This window comes from Miscanthus floridulus, chromosome 11 (genome assembly GCF_019320115.1).
Source record: "Miscanthus floridulus cultivar M001 chromosome 11, ASM1932011v1, whole genome shotgun sequence".
Classification (NCBI taxonomy): domain Eukaryota; kingdom Viridiplantae; phylum Streptophyta; class Magnoliopsida; order Poales; family Poaceae; genus Miscanthus; species Miscanthus floridulus.
This window is the reverse complement of record NC_089590.1, coordinates 69,276,729-69,284,496: the sequence shown is the minus strand read 5'-3', so window position 1 is coordinate 69,284,496 and position 7,768 is coordinate 69,276,729.

The window sequence follows — 7,768 nt, the reverse complement described above, 5'->3', positions numbered from 1 at the left end:
ACATGTTTTTTTCCATCCATACCCCCTCTTCAACGATCCTTTTTTTTTAAACCTTGCATCTATTTGGCCACTAATGAAATCGCCCAACTCTGCTTACTTGACTAATGAAATCCTATAATGCAGCTCCCATATTCCTTAGTACTGTTAAAAGTTTTGTAGGTTTATAAGAGCGAATGAGCAAACAAATGAAAAGAAGATATCTCTTTCTGATTTACGAACATAGATATACAATGAAATACGATTTCCTTTATTTTATCCTGCATCTTACTGTCTTGTAGGTTGTAGGTTCTTAATTACCTTTTTTTTTATCTATGATTTTCTCTCTAGATTTTCCCTGCTTTCCTTGCTTTCTTTCTTTCACTTCAGAAATATGATTTTTCTTCTTTTACTATGCAAGCTGCACACTGGGAAATTCGTCTAGGTTTTGCGTTTGTCAGCCTACTGGATATCACAACTTATTCTTAGTATCCATGATCACTAGGAAAATCAGGAGAATGAAAACCTGTATGCCATACCCATGCACTTGAATTATGAGATGGGCTTCAGGCCTCTGTTGCGTGTGATGATATTTGTGCAGGTCACATATTTGTTTGACAACTTTCCCTTAAATATAGGAGCTGATGCTTTGAAAAATATAACTTGATAGCCTGCATGCTTTGCAGTTAGCACATAAATGTTACCTTTTATTCCTGCTGTGTTTAGTTCAGCTCCCTTTTGTCAGTTTTTAGCCCTGCATACCTTATTTTGGACTTCAGAGTCCTGCTCATGGAGCAGTTCCTTTTCTCCTTCCCAAGATGTCTGATAGATATAGCATGAGCAGAACTGAATATATTTTATATATATCTGAATGCATCAATTTATTTGCCATCACAATATATGCTACATATATCTAAGTTAGTTCACTCTTGTACACATGTGTGAAAAAAGAATCTACAGACATATTTCTAATATGTATGTCCATTCTTTGTTAACAGACAAAATTTTGCATCAAGAATGTTCTTGTCTCTACATTCATTGCCAGGCACTTAGGTACTTGCTGGTGCATGTTAGATTGCTGATTACCGAGTCTAGCAACTACATCTTTGTCACTGGGTAGGATGTTTCAGGCAGTGACAGCCATTTGATAGAAGTCGAGGATGGCAGCTGTACAAATGAAACAAAAAAATGTCGTCCATAAAGAAGCATTTGCTTCTATTGGGTCTGGCAACTCATCCCTATGACACACATAAATGTACATACAGAGCATATTAGACTTATCTATTGTGTGTATCGTGTGTACATAGTAGACAAAAAAACATACTGCTCCTTCTACTTCATTGACTTTTATAGATCACAGGTTATAACCCACGCTTTACATGTTTATTGACCTGTACATCTCTTTAGACAGTCGCCGCTCCTTTTTATGATACTAAACAGCCTATTTGCTGCCTCTGCAGGTAGCCAGGTATAGATTCAGCATTATCTTTCATCACAGTTGGCAACAGAGACATGAAAGGCAGCTGTATGTGTCCATGTCATTAGAAAGTGGACTTTTGATGCCCCTAAGCTTTTGTAAGTTGCCAGTGACTAAGTAATGTATAAAGTACCTCTAAGCTTGTGTAAGTAGCCCATGACTAAACAATGTATAAAGTACCCCTAGGCTTGTGTAATGGCTCTATATCATATATATATATATATATATATATATATATATATATATATATATATATATATATATATATATATATATGACCGTATGCAACTTAACCGTGTTCGTTTCCTCCCCTAGATCCTATTACCATGCCAAAACTAAACATGCATCTTTCGCCCCAGTATTTGCCTATTGATTCCGCGCGCGATGGCGCGTGCCTTGATTGTCTCCTTCATTGTTCTGCATAAGTCATTTACATGCTTATTTTTTTGCATGCTGTTTCTTTTTTTTTTATGCTCATCTCTTTATTTTTTCAACTGAACTGGTCATTTACTAAAATCTTTTGCCTCGCGCGCGCCTGCCACTAGTTGCTAACATACTTTCTTTGCAAGAGAACTATATTTTTTGGAGATTAACCAGTCTCAATACCAAGAAAGTATCTGGTTTGACAAGTGAAAGAATCTATGGATAGTTAGAAGGGGGTGAATAGCCTATTTAAAATTCTACAAAGACAACAAATGCATATATTGTATATTTCTGGCATCACATGGGATTTGTGTGCATTATCATGGCGTCCATGGAGTTTTTAGCTTAGTTTGAACTCTTTGAAATCTAATTTCACATTAAAACCTATTTTTGAGCAAGCGTTTTGTCAAGGAACTTTGAATTCACTCGAGCACATATGGTAGAAAATTACATGATAAAATACGACTCTCTGAATCAAGAATTTATATATATATATATATATATATATATATATATATATATATATATATATATTCCAATTTTTTTTAAACCAATTTGGGGCTAAACAACTTGAGCCAAACTAAAATGTAGCATCCCAGAAAGAATTTTAATCTCAAAATTGCAAAACCTATGATGCTAGATCCAAGCAAAATGGATCGTCCTTGTTTTTTAGCATGTACTTGAAAATTTACAATTTTTTTGGAGATCCTAAATCTTTGGTTTGAATATAGCATTTTAGGAAAAGTTTTTGTTTCAAAACTAAAAAAGTATGATACCAGGTCCAAGTAGAATGAATCATCCTTAATTTTATCATCTATATACAAAATATTGTGACGGTGCTTCATCAAGGTGATCTTTCCACCGCTACGTCAACTCAAATATTGGGTAAGATCAATGCATATGCGATATACATGCACATCACTCCACAAGATGGCTCTTCTTCCACCACGAAGAAAGATTTGGCATTCAAGGCTAGCCAAGAGAAGAGGGGCAAAGCAAAAGTTGATCATGATAGCTCAAGTGATGATGAGATTGATGATGCAAGCCTTACTCTCATGGTGAGAAGAACTATCAAGATGCTCAAGAAGCTAAACAAGAATGGTGTCAAGTTTGATGGCAAGAAGAAATTCTTCACTAGTAGTAGAAGGAAGCTCATCTCTGAAATGGATTGCTACAATTGTGAAGATCTTGGTCATCTGGCCCATCAATGCCCTAAACCCAAGAAAGACAAGTATAAGAAAAAGTACAAGGGCAAGAAAGATGACTCAAGTGATGATGATGATGATGATGAGAAGAAGAAGAAGCCATACAAGAAGAAAGATGGCAAGAAGAAGGAGTTTCACAAGAAGAAGAAGAATGGCAAGGCCTGTATTGTTGGTGATTGGCTCACGGACATTGAATCATCAAGTGGCTCATCCGATGATGAAAGTGAAAATGAGAAGGAGAAGGTGGCCGCTCTTGTGATTGGCTCTTCACTATCTTCATCGACACTGCCGTTATCATCCTCTACACATCTATGCCTCATGGCCAAGGGTGAACGAAAGGTACAAAATGATGATGATAGTAATGGTGATGATAATGCTAGTAATGATGAAAATGGTAGTGATAGTGATAGAGAATCTTGATAATTATCATGATATGGTTCTTGAGAATGAGATACTTAGAGAAGAGAACAAGAGACTCAAGATGGAGAAGAATCATGATGAACTTAGAGAAGAAAACATGAAATTCAAGTTGGAGAAAGAATATCTCAAGACTGGTTTGAGCAAGTTCACAAGAGGTCAATATCTCCAAAGTGAGCTACTTATGAACACCGTGATGAAGATGGATAGAAGTATTGGGTTCTTGGCAAATCAAGAGAAGAAAGCTCAAGCTCCACATCAACAACAATCAAGTCAAAGCCTAAGCCAAAGAGATGCTTTGAGTATGGACAAGAATGTCACTTTGCTCATGAGTGTGAAACTCCATCACCACAACCCTTGCCCAAGCATGCTAGACCATTTACCTTCAATGCTCACTACATGCTTAGAAAAGATTCTAGTGAAAAGATGAAAGTCATGTTCTTAGGTCCACCCAACAAGAATAGGCCTAAGCAAATTTAGGTTGCTAAATCTCTAGTTGAGAAAGTGAAGGGTCCTCATCAAGTTTGGGTCCCTAAACAACAAGCTTGATCTCTTGTGTGTGTAGGTGAACTATAGGACCGGTGGAAGTCATTGGGTTATTGATAGTGGTTGCACTCAACATATAATCGGTGATCCTCTTATGTTCACCTCACTAGATGAAGAAGTAGATAGTCAAGAAAGGATTACTTTTGGTGATAATCCATAGGGCAAAGTACAAGGGTTGGGTAAAGTTGCAATATCAAATGATCACTCAATATCAAATGTGTTATATGTTGCTTCATTGAGTTTCAACTTGCTATCCATTGGTCAATTGTGTGATCTTGACTTTCAATGTTTGTTCACCGAGAAGGAAGTGGTTGTGTCAAAGAAAAATGATGATCAAGTTATATTTAAGGGCTTTAGATACAACAACCTATATCTAGTGGACTTCACTTTCGAAGATGCAAACTTGAAGACATGCTTATTCACCAAAACATCACTTGGGTGGCTTTGGCATAGAAGATTTGCACATGTTGGGATGAGTTCACTCAAGAAGTTAATGAAAAATGAATTGGTGAGAGGTTCGAATGATGTGAAATTTGAGAAGAACAAGCTTTGTAGTGCATGTCAAGCTAGCAAGCAAGTTGCAAATACTCATCTAACCAAAGCTTACATATCAACAACTAGAGTGCTAGAGCTTCTCCACATGTATCTATTTGGACCAAGAACTTACAAGAGTTTGGGAGGCAACCTCTATTGTCTTGTGATAGTTGATGACTACTCTAGATACACTTGGGTGTTCTTCCTTCATGACAAGACCGAAGTGGTCGCATGTTTCAAGAAGTTTGTCAAGAGAGCACAAAATCAATTTGAAGTGAAGCTCAAAAAGATAAGAAGTGAATGGGAAAGAATTCGATAACACAAATATTGAAGTATATTATGATGAAGTTGGGATCAAGCTTGAGGTCTCCGCAACCTACACTCCTCAATAAAATGGTATAGTAGAGAGAAAGAACTGAACACTAATCATCCTTGCAAGAACAATGCTTGATGAGTACAATACACCTCAAGATCTATGGGCGGAAGCCATCAACACCGCATGCTATGCATTCAACCGCCTATTTCTCCAAAAGTTTGTTGGCAAGACCCCTTATGAGTTGCTCAATGAGAAGAAGCCGGATGTCTCATTCTTCCCAGTGTTTGGTTGCAAATGCTACATCTACAAGAAGCGGCAACACCTAGGGAAGTTCTAAAGACGTTGTGATATTGGTTTTCTTGTTGGTTACTCATCAAAGTCCAAAACATATCGAGTATTTAATCATGCCACCGGCTTGGTTGAAGAAACATATGATGTGGAATTTGATGAATCTAATGGCTCCCAAGGAGCACATGAGAATCTTGATGATGTAGGTGATGAACCATTGAGGGAGGCCATGAAGAATATTCTGGTTGGAGACATCAAGCCGAAAGATGATGAAGATGATGTTCAAGTGATTGATCCACCCTCTTCATCAAATGTGCCACAAGATAATGATAAAGATGGGAGAGTAGAAAATAAAGATCCTCATGTCTCTCATGACTAAATGGTGGCATAAGCTCAAGATGTTGATGCTCCACAACCTCCTCCTCAAGTGGTTGATAGAAGAAATTCTCCTATACTTCAAGCACATCCACAAGATCTCATCATAGGGAGTCCTTCAAAGGGTGTAATGACTCGCTCACAAAAACTTCCTTTATTGAACATCACTCATTTATTTCTTGCATTGAGCCTAAGAATGTAGAAGAAGCTTTCTAAGATCTGGATTGGATAAATGTTATGCATGAAGAATTGAACAACTTCACCTGCAATAAAGTTTGAACACTTGAAGAGCGATCACAAGATGCAAGAGTCATTAGAACAAAGCGGGTGTTCCGCAACAAGCAAGATGATCAAGGCATCATTGTGAGGAACAAGGCAAGGCTAGTTGCAAAAGGGGTTCTCTCAAGTTGAAGGGTTTGATTTTGAAGAGACCTTTGCACCGATTGCAAGTCTTGAAGTCATTCGTATTCTTCTTGCATATGCATCTCATCATGAAATGAAATTATATCAAATGGATGTCAAAAGTGCATTTTTAAATGGCTTCATAATTAAACTAGTCTATGTTAATCAACCTCCTGGGTTCGAAGACCCTAGATATCCTAATCATGTTTTAGGTTGTCCAAAGCACTATATGGGCTAAAACAAGCCCCTAGAGCTTGGTATGAGCGTCTTCGGGATTTTCTCATTAAAAAGGGCTTTACCATTGGGAAGGTTGACACCACACTATTCTTTAAGAAGCTTGATGGAGAGATCTTCATTTGTCAAGTATATGTTGATAATATCATATTTGGCTCATCAAATGAAGACTATTGCAAAGAGTTTGGTGAATTGATGTCAAAGGAGTTTGAGATGTCTATGATTGGAGAGTTTACATTCTTTCTTGGCTTTCAAGTCAAGCAAATGAGAGAAGAGATTTTCATCTCTCAAGAAAAGTATACCAAGGATCTTTTCAAGAGGTTCAAAATGGATGAATGTAAGCCAATCACGACACCGGTACAATCTAATGGACATCTCGACCTATATGAGGGTGGTAAATCAGTTGATCAAACTCTCTACCGTTATATGATTGGTACCTTGTTATATTTGACCGCATCTAGGCCTGACATCATGTTTAGTGTGTGTATGTGTGCTAGATTTCAAGCTAATCCTAAGGAGGCTCACTTGGTTGTCATTAAAAGAATCCTTAGGTATCTTAAGCACACACCAAGTATTGGTCTTTGGTATCCCAAATGAGCTATATTTTAACTAGTTGGCTATTCTAATTTGGATTATGCCGGTTGCAAAATTAATAGAAAAAGCACATCCGGAGAGTGCCATTTGCTTGGTAGACTACTAGTGCCTTGGACCTCTAAGAAGCAAAATAGTGTGGCCTTGTCCACCACTGAGACGGAGTATATTGTCGTGGGTGCTTGTTGTGCACAAATCCTTTACATAAAGCAAACTCTTCTAGACTTTGGTGTAGTTCTAGAAAAGGTACCGCTTTTGTGTGACAATGAGAGCGTGGTAAAACTTGCTAATAACCTGGTTCAACACTCTCGCACCAAGCACATAGATATTCGTCATCACTTTCTTAGAGATCATGTTGCTAAAAATAATATATCACTAGAGGGTGTGAGGACCAAGGATCAATTGATGGATATCTTCACAAAACCACTAGATGAGGCTACTTTTTGTCGGTTGAGGAATGAGCTCAATGTGCTTGACCTAAGTAACTTCACTAAAAAATGAGTTTGTGTTGTCCCTTGCATTGCATTGTAATATAAAACATGTTTATTTTTTAGTAATGCACTTAGGGCTTGTCTAACATGGTTAAGATAATCGTCGAAAAGCGTGTAAAAAAGCTTAACCTTGGGTCAAACCTAACAAGCAACTAGATTTTCTTTCAAGTATTGCATCGCATATGCATATATGTTGCTTTGTCGTTTCTTTTTGGTTATTTTTTGAGCATTCGCTGTGTTCGTCAACAAATGGGGAGAGCATTTGAGGCTCCTATTGGTTATAAACCCTATTGAGTTGCCACATGTTGATCCTCGACTCTCTTGTGGCCTATTTTTCTAGAAAGAACTATAGCCGAAGGCAAATTATTTTGAAAAAATTGAGGGTTTAAGAGAGGTCTTTCATATCTGTCCCAATTAGTGTTTATTTGGGTCTTATTGAAGTTGGAACTTGGTTGGGAGAAAGCATCACGAAGAAAGGAGGAGTAAACACAAC